This window comes from Triturus cristatus, chromosome 8 (assembly GCF_964204655.1).
Source record: "Triturus cristatus chromosome 8, aTriCri1.1, whole genome shotgun sequence".
Taxonomy (NCBI): Eukaryota; Metazoa; Chordata; class Amphibia; order Caudata; family Salamandridae; genus Triturus; species Triturus cristatus.
Genome location: NC_140591.1, coordinates 998,147,285 through 998,161,946, shown reverse-complemented (window position 1 = coordinate 998,161,946; position 14,662 = coordinate 998,147,285). Strand labels below are relative to the sequence as shown.

Genomic DNA, 14,662 nt, shown 5'->3' with positions numbered 1-14,662 from the left:
GAGTACTCATTACTGACAGAGCAGAAGAAAAAGCTGACAAACAGCTACAATGGAGGCTGGAACAGTCCAAGACTTATCAGCGCTGACTGTAGAAAAAAAAAGTTGATACGCAAGGCAGAAGTCCATAAAGTAATGTCTCCCAAGAAAAAGAAGGTAAATGTCCCGCCATTGTACAGATATGCACAGGCTGCGGAAAAGAGAGCCAATTTGTAAAGGTTCGCAAGTGAGGGGAAGTTCAAGTGCGTCATGTTGAGAAACCAAAGTGGAGGCAAGATCAAATGTGTCACGTCGAGAAAACAAATGCCAGAAAGTTCCAAATGCGACGCCCTACACACACCCATAAGTCCAAGCAGCAACGTAAGTTGAGGCAAGTAGAAACTGAACAACATCGATTGCTCTCAAATTCTTCATTTAAGAGTTTGTAATTGTCGAGATACAGTGAGGAAGATGGGTGTGCGATGTCAGTGTTGACTGCTGGACGACGTACACATGTAGGATTAGCTTCATGCAAGGAAGAATGTCAGTCAAAGCTAGGTTGACAAGTGAAAGTGTGTAATTAATTTGGGCACTGTCCCAGGATCCCACTGAAAGTGAGTGGGTTCTCCATACATTTTATCATAGACAATGGCACGTCTGTCTTGCCAGGCACTTCATGAGCGCATGTTCACTCAGTTTCAGTACAGCTGCTGGCATGAGCTGATTTCTGTAAACTACAATGTCAGTGCATGTCATGAAATAGTGAACCGGGTTCAATCTTTGTTTCATGGGCTAGGAAGACTTAAGACGATGAAAGTGCCCCTCACATAAATGAAGACATTTGTCCTTTTGCTCAACGACAGTGTCGAATTGCATTTCATTTACAAGAGGCTGTTGAGAAAGAACTTTATACACTCTTTAAGGACATCATTGAGCGATTCACTGGTCCGACACCTTGGATATCACCCATAGTCGTAGTGCTGTAAAAGGGTAGGAGCTGTGCACACCTGCATGGGTATGCGCCAAGCCAACAAGGCGATTGAAAGAGAACGACATCCAGGTCCTCACATTGCTGACATGATTATGCAACTGAATGTAGCCAAAGTCTTTTTCCGCCTTGATTTGAACAAAGGATATCACCAGCTCGAACTGGAAGAGAATTGCAGGTACTTTACTATCTTTTCTACTCATGTTGGTTTATTTAGGTACAAAAGACTAAGTTTTGGAGTGTCATCCACTGCAGTACTTTTTCTGGATGTCATTTGTCGCATAATACAGCCAGTCACAAATGCTCTCAATTACAGTGATACAAAAGGGGGTGGTGATGGACGGAGCATCAGAACCAATCAATCACTCCCACCCAGTCAACAGATCTGGGTTTGATCCATCACCGTTCTTTAGCCCACTCTGCCACCCCAGTTCAGACATGGCCATATGCAAATCAGTCTGACCCTGTGCCTCATGGGAACAGTTCAGCCTGAACTGCCAAGCCATGACTTCCCTGGACCGGAAACAAGCTTCCTAGGACCGGTGTCTGGCATTTCAGCCGTCTTCAGCCAGGCTTGCTTGAATCCAGTCGCTTTGTTTGCCATAAGTTGGCAGGGTATGCTCAGACGTGAGTCCCTTGCTCACTTTGCCACTGGATTCAAACAAGCCAGGCTGAAGACGGCTGAAATGCCAGAAACCGGTCCTAGGAAGCTTGTTTCCGGTCCAGGGAAGTCATGGCTTGGCAGTTCGGGCTGGACTGTTCCCATGAGGCACAGGGCCAGACTGATTTGCATATGGCCATGTCTGAACTGGGGTGGCAGAGTGGGCTAAAGAACGATGATGGATCAAACCCAGATCTGTTGACTGGGTGTGAGTGTTTGATTGTTTCTGATGCTCCGTCCATCACCACCCCCTTTTGTACCGCTTTGTTTGCCATAAGTTGGCAGGGTATGCTTAGACGTGAGTCCCTTGCTCAATTTGCCACTGGATTCAAGCAAGCCTGGCTGAAGACGGCTGAAATGCCAGAAACCGGTCCTAGGAAGCTTGTTTCCGGTCCAGGGAAGTCGTGGCTTGGCAGTTCGGGCTGGACTGTTCCCATGAGGCACAGGGTCAGACTGATTTGCATATGGCCATGTCTTAACTGGGGTGGCAGAGTGGGCTAAAGAACGGTGATGGATCAAACCCAGATCTGTTGACTGGGTGTGAGTGTTTGATTGGTTCTGATGCTCCGTCCATCACCACCCCCTTGTGTACCGCTCAATTACAGTGATGGCATACTAGTTTTTGGTGGCCAAACAAAAGCAACATGATAAAGCTCTTTTCCAAGTGTGTCGTATACTTGCTGATGCAGGTCTCACTTTAAATGTGGCAAAGTTTCAATTTCATCAAACCAAACTCAAGTTCTATGGTCATATCTTTTCTGATGGGGGAAAAGAAAGCCACTGGTTTTGTGTGAGCGCACCCTCCTTTTAACCATCCAGAAAATTGATTCCTGCTCTTAACATTAGTAAATGTGTAATCCCTTTCAGGGAGCGAAACTACCTGGAAAAGGTTTGTGAATAGTTACAGATTTGTGAACTTTCAGATCCTTTTGCAATGTTCTTGGCCTGAAACACAACCTGCTGCTTTTGTAATTTTACTTGTAACTAAATCAATTTACAAGTGCAAATTTGTGTCTTGTCAATTACAAACTTGGGTTTGCACTTATATTTACATACCAAGTGGCACTTAATTGTCCATATACCTTTTTAAACCGGGCTTGTTTTGTATTTTCTTCTCTTTTTGGTTCTTGTACAGAGGAGTTGCATGAGAGAAGACAACTGGTGTGGGCTTCTAGCATTCACGACGCTGTGAGAAGTGCATTTTGCCTGAATCACGAGAGGCCTTGAATGCAATGCCCATGGTCTTTGACTGAATCCTCTGTTCAGTGGTCAATTTCTGCAAATGGGCCAGGATTGTCAAGTCAAAAGAAAAACAAATGGGTCCACAATATTGCCCAATGTCTTAGTTAGGTTTAATTATTTGAGTATTCCTCGCGCATTTCCTTCCAAAACAGTGCTCATTCTGGGGTGTCCTTCTCAAGGGTGCTCAATGCCCCGCCAAGAAAGAGGAGGAGGAAACAGGTAGGTGATCAAAAAGCCTGTCTGTCTGCCAGCCCATTCCCCTTTGCATCAATCCTTCCCTCTCTTCTTTTGAGTCCTGCTTGTTGCCAAGAAAGAGGAGGAGAAATCAGGTAGGTGATTAGGAAATCCATGTGTCCCACTGGAGTTCTGACTCTGGCATATATAGGGAGCTTTAAACCCTCCCAGAGCCCAGCTACACCTACGAGTGTTGTGATTGGTGGGCGCTGGAAATCCCCATGTCCTGCCTGGAAGGGAGTATTGGGTGAAAGTGACCTTTGACCATGCTTCCCCTTTAAAGTAACCCCCCCCCGCTCTAGTTCCTATAGTAATAAATCACATGGCTAATGGCATCCTCCTGCAGTCAACTGTTTTCTCGCTCCTGGTTTGTCCCAGAAATCTATCAGGGCTTCTTGGGGGATTTTTGTTTATGAAAGCTTCTTCTGGATATCTTTTTATGAAATTGCAACCTGCATTAGGTGAGTCCTAAAAAGAACATTTTGCACCATGAGCTGCCAATACTAAGGATTTGTATCCATATTTAAATATGTGAACATTGTAAACTCTTTTTAACTAATTCCGTTAAACCAGTAGAATTGCTTTATGTTTAAAACCATCTGCATAGTTAAGTGAATAATTGCTGTTCATTTTATTTAAAGGGTGGAAAAGCGTCGCCCCGTCTGCTGCGAGCGCAGCAGGCAAACACAAATAAATAAAATGGCATGTTAATGCCATTTTACTTTGCCACTGGCTCGCGCTGTGTAGCAAGAGGGTGGGGCCGGGCTCAATACTGCGATTGTAAGATCATTACTGCTCCTGCCAGTGCGCATGTCAGATTGCCGAGCTGTCTACAGCTGTCCTATCCGACATGCGCACTGTAGATCCAGCAGTCAAAGGACCGTGAAAAAGCCTGGGGATTGCTGGCACTGGCCCCCAGCCTCAAAATGAGCGCTGACTTAGCCTGATCCATCCAGTACTGGAACAGCTCTCATGTTGTTTTCAGCATGAGAGCAGCTCCAAGATTGGTTGGATTCGCATTCTACGAGCAGGAAGGAAGTCCTTCCCTTTCCTACCAGTAGACCCAAGGATCGCCAGCAGAGAAGTGCCGCCCGGGCGGGAGCCACCGCTGTGTTTTTGGTTAGTTGTGCACCATCTCGCCTCACCATATTTTGTTACTGCTAGCCGCCACTGGTTGAGAACACAAGTTCATAATCTGACAGAAGAAAAACTATGTTTAATAATCTGCACAAGGGAGGAGAAGCCTAGCGCGCAACCAAGATGGCCGCGTAGGTGCGAGGCTCCCGAGGACCTCCGCGACCTCCTACGTTTATCCTGTCTTCATCCTGCATCGGTTGAGGGGACTGTGTCGGTGAGCCTGAGCCGAGGTGGTACCCGTTTCCCGTTCTCGAATCGGACCTCGGGTGCCGGAGTGAGCACCGATTGAAGTTTGCGGTCTCCTTCGCTCCTGACCCCGGACTCGCGTTTGGGGGCGACCCGGTGGCAAAGTGAACAACAACGGCGGGCTGGGCCTGGCGAGTCGCGTACCCCGCACTTTCACTTTCACTTTCGCGCCCCCTTGCCGTCTTTGCAAGTGGGATCGCGGCGCTCTTGGTGTTGGGGTGGCCACGCTGGGTGACCCAGCCTGCCTGCCTGCTGTGGCCCGCTCCGCCGTCCTGGGGTGACCCCCCGGACCCCGTGGCCTTGATTGCTTGCCCTTTACTGCGTGGCTGGTGAGGGGGTGAGACCCGCGACGATGGCCACGAAACAAGATGGCGATCGGTCGAAGGCCAAGTCGACCCGGCGTGGCACCGCACATCAGGCCAACATCATGGACCGCTACACCCTCCCGAAGGGATCTCCCGGTGGACCGCACAAGTCCTCTGAGTGCCCTCCGGATGCCCCGGATTTGCCCACAGAGTTGACTCTGCAAGACGTCATGGGCGCCATTGCTGAGATGAAGGCCTCGGTGGGCCAGCAGTTTGACACCTTAGCCCACAAAGTCGACGCGATCCTAGTGGATGTCAATCTGGTGAGGGCTGATCTCTCCAAAACCAACGACCGGGTCGATTCTTTGGCCCACACCGCGTCGGGCCTCACGACTGAGGTGGCGGCCCTCCAAACGGAGGTGCGCCGACTTCGTCAGGCGAGTGTACTTATGGATCGGCGCCTGGAAGATTCCGAGAGTCTGGCCCGGAGGAATAACATCCGCATCATCGGAGTACCCGAGGGACGGGAGGAAGCGGTGGCGGATCTTTTTGTGGAGGACCTGATCGTTACCCATCTCCAGCCTAGGGGACTGAGTAAATTCTTTGCAGTGGAGAGGGCCCACAGAGTTCCCGGGGGAAGGCCGAAGGTCGGAGCCCCTCCGCTGCCTCTCATTGCCCGGATTTTTAACTTTCGGGACAGGGACGCGATCTTGCAAGCCTCCAGACTGCAAGGGCCGATGAAGCTGGAAAATATGGAGGTGAACTTTTATCCCGATTTCACTCAAGCGGTCCAGAAACAGAGACTGAGTTTCCTGGGTGTTAAGCGCCGGCTCCGGGACATGAACTTAAAATACGCCATGCTCTTCCCGGCCAAGCTGCGGGTAGAGGTGGATGGTCGCACGCACTTTTTTGATCGTCCCGAGGCGGCCGGGGACTGGCTGGACACTCTGTCTGGGGGTAGTGCTCGGGACGGTGGGGGGGGCGGCGGGAGGAGACGGCCCACTGGATCGGGACTGAGGGGTGGATATTGGACCTCACTCTGGACGATTATGATGCCACTTTCGACCAAAGCTTCTGTCTTTGTTCTTTCCCCTCTTTTGGAGGTTGTGTGGGGTCTAGAAGGGGTGCTCTTTCCTCCTCTAGGGGGTCTAGTTAGTTTCACTATATAGGGGCGACAGGCACACTGCAAGTTGGGGGGGCTGTCTGGGCTCATGCAGGGGTGCAGGGAGGGGGGAGTTTTGTTGGGGTGGGTGGGTTGGGGTGGGGTGTTGTTCGTTTCTACCACAAGGCAAAAACATCGTTGTATTATTTCTAAAGTGCTCTCTGGGGGACGAGTGATGGCTTCTGTTTATGATGGGGGGTAGGGGACTGAGCTTGTTGTCCTGGAATGTTAATGGATTGGGGGACAGGATAAAACGAGGTGTGGTCCTGCAGTTCTTGAAGCGAATCTCGCCCGATATAGTTTTTCTGCAGGAGACACACCTCATTGGCAACTCCTTCTGTGCCATGAATAGACGGGGCTACCGCCTTGTGGCCCATTCGGGCTTCACGTCTGGTTCAAGGGGTGTGGGCATTATGGTTAAGAACTCGCTCCCGTTGGAGATTGATGAGGTGCACCATGACGACAAGGGACGTTACACGGTTTTGGTGGGTAGAATGGAGGGCAGAGTGGTCGTTTTTGTGTCTGTCTATGTCCCGCCGGGGCTGCAGACGACCACCTTTGCGGATCTGGGGCGCCTTCTCCTTGGCCTTCCGGAGGGGATTCTAGTGGTGGGGGGGGACTTTAATGCTGTGGTTTCCGGAACTGTGGATCGTCACCCCCCTAGGGATCTCCCCCGTGCCCAGGCCTGGTTGTCTGGCCTCTTGGATACCTTGGGGCTGGTGGATTGTTGGCGTTTGAAACATCCCACGCAGCTGCAGTACACCTTCCATTCAGGGGCTCATGGTAGTCTCTCACGGCTAGATTATGTCCTGGTTCTGGCGGCACACGTTGGGAGGATAGGGGAGGTGCGCCATTTGGCACGGGGTATTTCGGACCACTCTCCACTCTTGTTGCACTTTGATATTCTTCCGAGGGGAGAGGGTAGGGTGGTCCCGATTAATCCCTGGTACCTGCGTGACCCCACCATTCGCGCAGAGCTGGTTAAATCCCTTAAGCGTTACTTTGACGAGAATGTGGGGTCTGTGTCATCAGCGATCTCATTGTGGGAGGCATTCAAGACGGTACTCAGGGGAGAGGCCTTGTCCCTTATTTCCCATTCCCGGAGGCGCGAGCGGGAGGAGGTGACTCGTATTGAAGCGGAGATAACCAAGTTGGAGGGTGATCTAGAATATGGGGTGACGGATGACAAATTACATGTTCTTCGACTCAAGCAATCGGCTTATAAGGCCCTCGTCACGGAGGCGGCCAGGGGCCTCAGTAGAGAGCAACAGGGGAGATTGTATGATGTGGGTGATAAGGCTGGTAAATTGATTGCATGGTTGGACAAAAAGGAGAGAGCGAGTCGAGTTGTCCCGTTGATTGAGAAACAGAATGGTGTGTGTGTCACTGAACCAGAAGAAATTGTAGCCTGCTTTGCAGACTATTTCCGTGGGGTGTATTCCCCGGTGTCCTCCCGCTCTGAAGAGGATTCCCACGCCCTGCTCAGGGATATCGCGCTGCCTTCCCTTTCGGAGGAGGACAGAGTGTCGTTGGACACTGCTCCAACTTCCGAAGAAATTGCCCTCGCCATACGATCGGTCGCTTCCGGCAAGGCCATGGACCCTAATGGTCTTCCCATCGAGTTGTATAAGTTGCGACCGGATACGCTGGCGCCACATCTCCGTGCTATGTTCCTCGCGGCCCACTCGGCGGGTTCCCTCCCGCTAGACCAGCGTCTAGCTACTATCGTGGTTATCCATAAGGAGGGGAGGCCACGGGACCGGGTCACATCCTATCGGCCTATTTCGTTATTGAATGCAGAGCCCAAAATCCTCGCCAAGGTGTTGGCCAATCGGCTGGTCGGCGTAGTGTGTGATTTGATTCACCAGGATCAGTCCGGCTTCATCCCTCATCACAATACAGCGCTTAACCTACGGCGTTTGCATGGGGTGCTCGCACGTGTCCCATTCATACGAGAGCCGGCCATTTTGGCGTCCTTGGACGCCACTATGGCGTTTGACACGCTTGAATGGCCCTATATTTGGGCGACGCTCGCAAAGTTTGGGTTTGGCCCAGGATTCATCAGTTGGGTAAAATTGTTGTACTCGGGCCCGCTGGCGCAGGTCGTGGTCAACGGTAGAGTGTCGGCCTCGTTCGAGCTGGGCAGGGGCACGCGGCAGGGCTGCCCGTTATCACCGCTCCTTTTCGCGCTCGCTTTGGAGCCCCTGGCGGAGTGGCTGCGGTGGGAACCTTCTATTCGTGGTCTCCGCTGGACCCCCGAGTATGAGGACCGCGTATCTCTATATGCTGACGATATCCTCCTGTACCTGGCTTCCCCACGTAAATCACTGATAGTGCTGGTTGATGTATTGCATTCATTTGGCCTTAACTCCGGCCTTATCATCAACTGGGCTTAATCGTGCGTCTATGTTCTCTCTGGGGAGGACCCTATCCTTCCGCGGGGCTGTCCTATCCAGATCGCCCCGCAGGGATTTCGGTACCTGGGTGTCTTCATTACCCTGGACGCGGAGGCCCGATATAGTCAGAACTTGCTTCCCCCCCTCCAGCGCCTGAAGGAGGATGTTGCGCGTTGGAGGCGCTTGCCGCTCTCGCCGCTCGGCCGGGCGGCATTGTTTAAGATGATGTTGCTGCCGCGTTTCCTGTACGCTCTGCAGAACACAATGGACGTCGTCCCGGCGCGCTACTTTCGCGAGGTGGAGAGTTTGCAGCGCCGACTGCTCTGGGAGGGTAGACCGCGTATCGCCTTGGCGAAGCTGACGCTCCCGTGGTATGACGGGGGGATCGCCCTCCCGGATATCAAACGGTATTATTGGGCCTCCCAGCTGGCTGCGATTAATCACGGCCTGTACGGGCCCGCTCTAAACCCGGCTTTTGAAATGGATAAGATTTTACTGCCGGGTGGTGATTATAACCGAGCGCTGTACTCCGGCTCGCTTGACGCACGTTTGACGGGCCCCACTCGTGTCATGGTATGAGTGTGGCAAGCGGCTAATGTGGCGCTGGGGTGGAAAGGTCGTTTGACCCGGGCGTCGCCACTATACGCATCTGAGCAGTTGGGCTCCCTGTGGACCTCGAAGGGCTTTGAAAAGTGGGACATGATAGGCATCAGCAGGGTGGGTGATCTCTGGACGAGGGGGGGATTCAAAACGTTCGAGATGCTACGGACAGAATTCCAGTTGCAGGACAGGGAGTACTTTCGGTATATGCAGATCCATCATGCGCTATGCTCCGTATTCCCGGACGTTGCCTCCATCCCGGAGTATTCCCCTCTGGAGGATAGAGTGCTAGATGGACATGTACCGGACAGCACGATTTCATTGATCTATAAAAAACTTATCAATGACCGCTCGGGACTGCTGACTAACCTTCGTGAGGCATGGGTGGCCGATGGATTGGAGCTGGATGACGAGGACTGGGTATCGGCGGTGGCCTCCCCGAAAGAGGTGGCCATACCGGCCCGCCTTCGCTTCGCCCAGCTCAAGGTACTCCATAGGGTCTATGTCACGGGGCCAAGGCTACTGCGTATGGGATATGCTGTGGACGGGCTGTGTAAGCGTGGGTGTGGTTCTTTGGGGACCTTTTTCCATATTTTGTGGGAATGCCCGGAGGTGGAGCGATTCTGGCGTGGTGTGCATGAGGTCCTGCGGGTGGTTACGCGTGTGTCTCTGCTGCCCGAAGCGAGGAGATGCCTGTTGAACGTGTGGGAGCCAACCGATTATTCGGTACCACAGACGCGGTGGGTGACTCTGGGATATATGGTGGCCAAACGCGACATAGCTCAACTGTGGGGTTCCCAGAGGTCCCCGACTGTCTCGGCATGGAAGGACAACATGGATTGGTGCATGTTTCGGGAAAAAGTGGTGTATGTTGCGAGAGGTAAGCCTGGGACATGGGTGAACGTATGGGGCCCCTGGAATGCCTACCGCGGGGGAATCTGTACCCCACCGTTATTGCCCGATCCGTCACAGGCCCCATCCCCTTAGCCAGTCTATCTCCCCGGTCCCGGGCACTGAGTCCACCTAATCCCAGTCTTGCCCTTTTTCCCCCCTTGCTACTCCTATGGATTGGTAGGGTCCCCCCCGCTAGGGGAGCACATGCTGCTGTTTCCGATTGTGGGTGGCCTTGTGGATTTGTTCTTGTGTTATTATTTATATTAAAATGAAACCGTTATGTGTGCTCGGATGGTGTGGCTACCACCGCTTTTACCTCCTGTGCATTTCCCTTCGCCGCGGCATGGGCGCTATTGTTTGTATCCAATGCTCCTCTTGCTTGCTAGCGGCCGGCCTGAAGGTTGTAGGCCCATCTCTGTATATTTTTTGAATTTTGTAATAAACGGTTTCAAAAAAAAAAAAAATAATAATAATAATCTGCACAAGATTTTTTTCCAGATATTTATATACGTATATGTATGCCTCCTTGTATATGATCAAATACCAGGATGTTCAGTTTGTACATTAACATAGACATAAGCATCATAACCTGTTCAAATGTATGTGCTGGATCTGACCTGTGCTGGACGACTTTGAGACTTCTTTGGACATGGAACTGGATGAAAGACCCCCAGTACTCAGCAGATATGCTTTAACCATGGCCTTTTACCATGCAGTCCCAGCAGCAGTCAGGACAAATGAATTCTTTGATATGAATGGGCCGAATATCATTGTGAAATGGCACCCTCCAGGACGCCTAGAACAGCAGATAGATAGGTCTCCGGGCTTGTCCTGACACAAACCCTAGGCATTTACTTTTTATCTCCAGAATAAGCAATATTAAATGTACCCACGGCTCCCTCTTAGACGGATTAGAAGTAAAATCTAGGCTGCATCAAAGAGTTGGCGCCTCCTGAAGATTTGTGGGTGAAATAAGTGGGGGATCCTGATGTATAACTTGTTAAATATTTTTTAAAGCCCTAATGCATGCACTATCTTAATAAATCCATTCGGTGTGTCTCTTTTAGATATTACGAATGAATGCAGAAGGTGCATGAGCAATCATGTATGCATTGTTTAGCTGTGAAAATGTGAAACTCAGATAATGCGAGGTATGCCTGAGTTGAATTGAAGCAGAAAGTTTGAAAAGTGAGGTAATTATCTTTTTTGTCCATGCTGCTGGCGTTTTCTGCGCTAAACAGCCACAGCTACAGATAAATCAAGAACAACCCATAATTCAACGAGCACAACAGAAATCACTTCTGCACATTAATCATTCAAAAGAATGAGGGTCGTCAGAAAATAAATATCATTATAGCAACCTTTTAAAATGCAAGTTTGCATCAGCAGAGTGAATTAGAAACCCCCTTTCAGTGACAATAATGTATCAGGTCTGCCTTCGTGAGCTTGCTGTGCATTTGTTTGTGAAATTTAATGAAAATATGTTCATTAGCGAGGCGTGTTTATTGATTAATAATTATATAGTTTGCCCCACAAAACCCCAAAAAGATTTCAGAATGGTATTTGATTTTTCTGCTTTAGGTATATACTTTTGCTTTTGTGGAGAGGACAGTAATGCCCTTTTCAACATGTTTTGCAATAGCCAATATTTGCAACTATAATAGACAACGTTTCACTGTCCTTCCAACCTGTTTTTCGCCACCTCTGGATAACTGAGGGTAGGTAACAAGCGAACTTCACAGATCAGTATACGATTTCCTCCTTGATATGCTTCCTGCGGACATCTACAAACCTTAAAATGTAAAGCCCAACAATAGCGACCTTAATTATAGTGTATTAAAAGGTTATCCTCGGGGCGTGGCCAAGATGGCAGCACGGTAGGGCGCAGGCCTCTACGAGGTGAGGCCAGGCTCTGGAGAGGTGGCTGGGCGGCAGAACGGCTGGGTGCCCGCCATTTACTCAGACCCGCCATCTTGCGGCTCCCACTGGCTGCCGGGGCCTGGAGGCGGCCCGCCCATCCATCAAGAAGTGCCTCTGCTGCCCCGAGGAGGAGTGAACTTTCCCACGGCTGTGAAGGTAAGGACCCCCACGCCATAGCAGCGATCGAGGCCGGGGGCTCCTGGCTGGCTGGATCCCGGGCTGCTGATGTGGGCGTGATTGGGGATCCTGGACGGAGGCAGCGGCGGCTGACTGCAGGGTGGGCCTGGTCGCTGTTGGGACCCGGTTGGAGCTCTGGGGGGGGGCGCCCCACCACTACAGAGCACTGCATATAGGCGGGGTCAGCACGGCCTTGGAGACAGCCCAGAGACACAGATCGGCTTGAATGCTGGCCCCCTGCCCACGACAGTACAGGTCCTAGTGGAGGAACGGTGGGGCGCTTGAAGACCCACAAGGTACTGTCTTCTCTGCGACGTGCGTTCCTTGTCCTGGGTGCGAAGCCTCAGACAGTCAGGTAGTTGGGCTGCTCGATTCTAGCCCACCCCATACGGCCCAGTTACGGCAGACCTGCTGACAAACACCCGCAAGCAAACGGAGGGGGCTTGCTTCGCCGCCGGCGACCTGTACTGTGCATTTTACTGCGGCGGTCGATCGAGGAGAGGTAGGCCCTCATCATAACCCAGGAGCGGGAGGGGCTCAGAGGCTGACCCCCATGCCATGGCGGTGGCATGCACTAAAAGGTATAAGACAACAGGGGACCACACCCTCCACTAGCGACAAGCGAGAGGGAACGTTGGAGGCAGAGGATGGCCTGGCCACCAAATCTTTTATGCTGGAACTATTCGCCACAATTAAGGACGACATTCAGGAACTTAAGGGCCAGCTTTCTGCCGACCTATGCGAAGTGCGGAGGGACCTGGACGAGGTGGGAGAACGCGTAGCCACACTGGAGGAGCACAAGCTCAGTTGGGAAGAGACACTCCACCAGCTGCAACAAGACATGCTGCGCCTCCAAGAACAACACCTCGATCTCCAGGCACATGCCGAAGATTTGGAGAACCGTTCCCGGCGGAATGACATACGGATTAGGGGTGTGCCATGGCGAGAAGAAGGGGATGACCTCCGAGCCTACCTTGGGGCTCTGTTTCAGCAGATACTGGGAGAGGACGGCCCAAGCGACATCCAGATGGACCGGGCGCACAGGGTGGGTCTCCAACGGGGATCCGAGAATCCTCCTCCGGACATCTTAGTGTGCGTTCATAACTTTCAGCTGAAAGAACAAATAAAACGTAGAGCGCGGGAGGCCCAGCCGGTTCAGTTCAGGGGACAGACGCTTTCCATCTTCCAGGACCTGGCGGCCTCCACACTGGCTAAGCGACGTGACTTTAAGGCGGTCACCTCTCATCTGCGCGAGAAGGGCATCCCCTACTCCTGGGCTCATCCCTTCTGCATTGTCTACAAATACCAAGGGAAGCTACACCAGATCCGCTCGTTAACGACGGCCCTCGAGGTCCTCGACCTCGACAACACCTCGACTTCAGAGAAGACAGAGAAGCCTAAAGTGCGGGGTCATCGCCAAGCGCCACAATGGCAGAGAGTGGGCAAGACGGCTGCCACTTTGAAACCTGACCAGGCTACAATGACCAAGGAGAGGGAGGCGGTCCTCTCCTCCCTTTCACAGCCTTCGGACCCACCGGCTATCCCCTGAGTGAAGCATTTGGACTGCACTGGGGTGGGTAGTATGATGGGCTGCCGGGGGGACGCGGTGTATCACTTTGATGCCCGTTGACAACCTCTTCGCTGGCAGGTGGCGAAGGTCTTGGCTCTTTGCGGACCTGATGGCTGCCCGAGCCATGACCCTCTGGGTTCTCTGCTCTTTGATGAACTGTGGTCTTGTTTTGTTTTACTTGCAGGCCGTGTTGTTCGGGCCATTTTTTTCCTATCGGTTAGGGTGGGTTCTCTCCCCAGTGAGCTCCTTTTTCTCCCGCAACCATCCTTGCTCAGGGAGGCCTGCCTCCTTCCCCTCTGGGGCTTCTCTAGCAGTCTGGCCCCCCAAGTGTATCACTCAAGACCTCAGCAATCACACCAGTTGGCCCGTCCCTTTTCCATGGAACTTAAGATAGTTAGTTTTAATGCCCGGGGACTCAAACGGAAAGCGGTTCTTTCCCTACTTGAACATTCCGGTAGAGATATCTGTCTCCTTCAAGAACCCACCTGCTTCACAGTGACACGCACCACATGCGCCACATCCACTTCCCCTCACAATTCTGGTCTTCTGGGAATAGTAAGCGGGGTGGGGTAGCGATCCTAATCTCCTAGCGCTTACGGGGTCGGGTGGGGGGTCCCATCGCAGAGATCAAGGGTCGCCTTCTTGCACTGCGCTTTAGTGTAAGGCATTCTCACTTCACTGTTGCTTCCATTTACTCCCCAAATGAGCGACCGGAGAAATTCCTATTGGATGCATATGCTGACGTCCTGCACTCACCAGACCCAATAGTAGTGCTGGGGGGGTGACCTTAACATAGTCATGGATGCCGAGATGGATCGCTCGGGGCTCCCGATCTGGCGGGGCCGGGGCCCTATCGATAGGTGGTAGTGACTGGCTGCGCGATGCAGGGATTTGAGACCCCTGGCGCTGCATTCACCCACATGAACAAGACTTTTCATACTACTCAGCGGCTCACAGGACCTATGCACGCCTAGATCACTTCCTTGTTAACCCAGCCGCTTTGGCCTGTGTAACGGACTCCACCATTGAAGCCCGCTCCCTGTCTGATCATGCACACATCACCTTGACCATGCGTCTTCCCTCTATGGGGTCCCCACCCACCTCTCATTGGCGCTTGCGCGACTCACTAATCCGACATCCGGTAGTGGTGGATG

General features: G+C 52.1%; 1 protein-coding gene across 2 annotated transcripts in view; it reads left to right on the top strand.

Moving 5' to 3' along the window:
- Positions 1 to 14,662, top strand: part of UGGT2 (UDP-glucose glycoprotein glucosyltransferase 2) — a 1,472,699-nt gene that overhangs the window by 1,181,615 nt on the left and 276,422 nt on the right. The gene's annotated exons all lie outside the window — the stretch shown is intronic.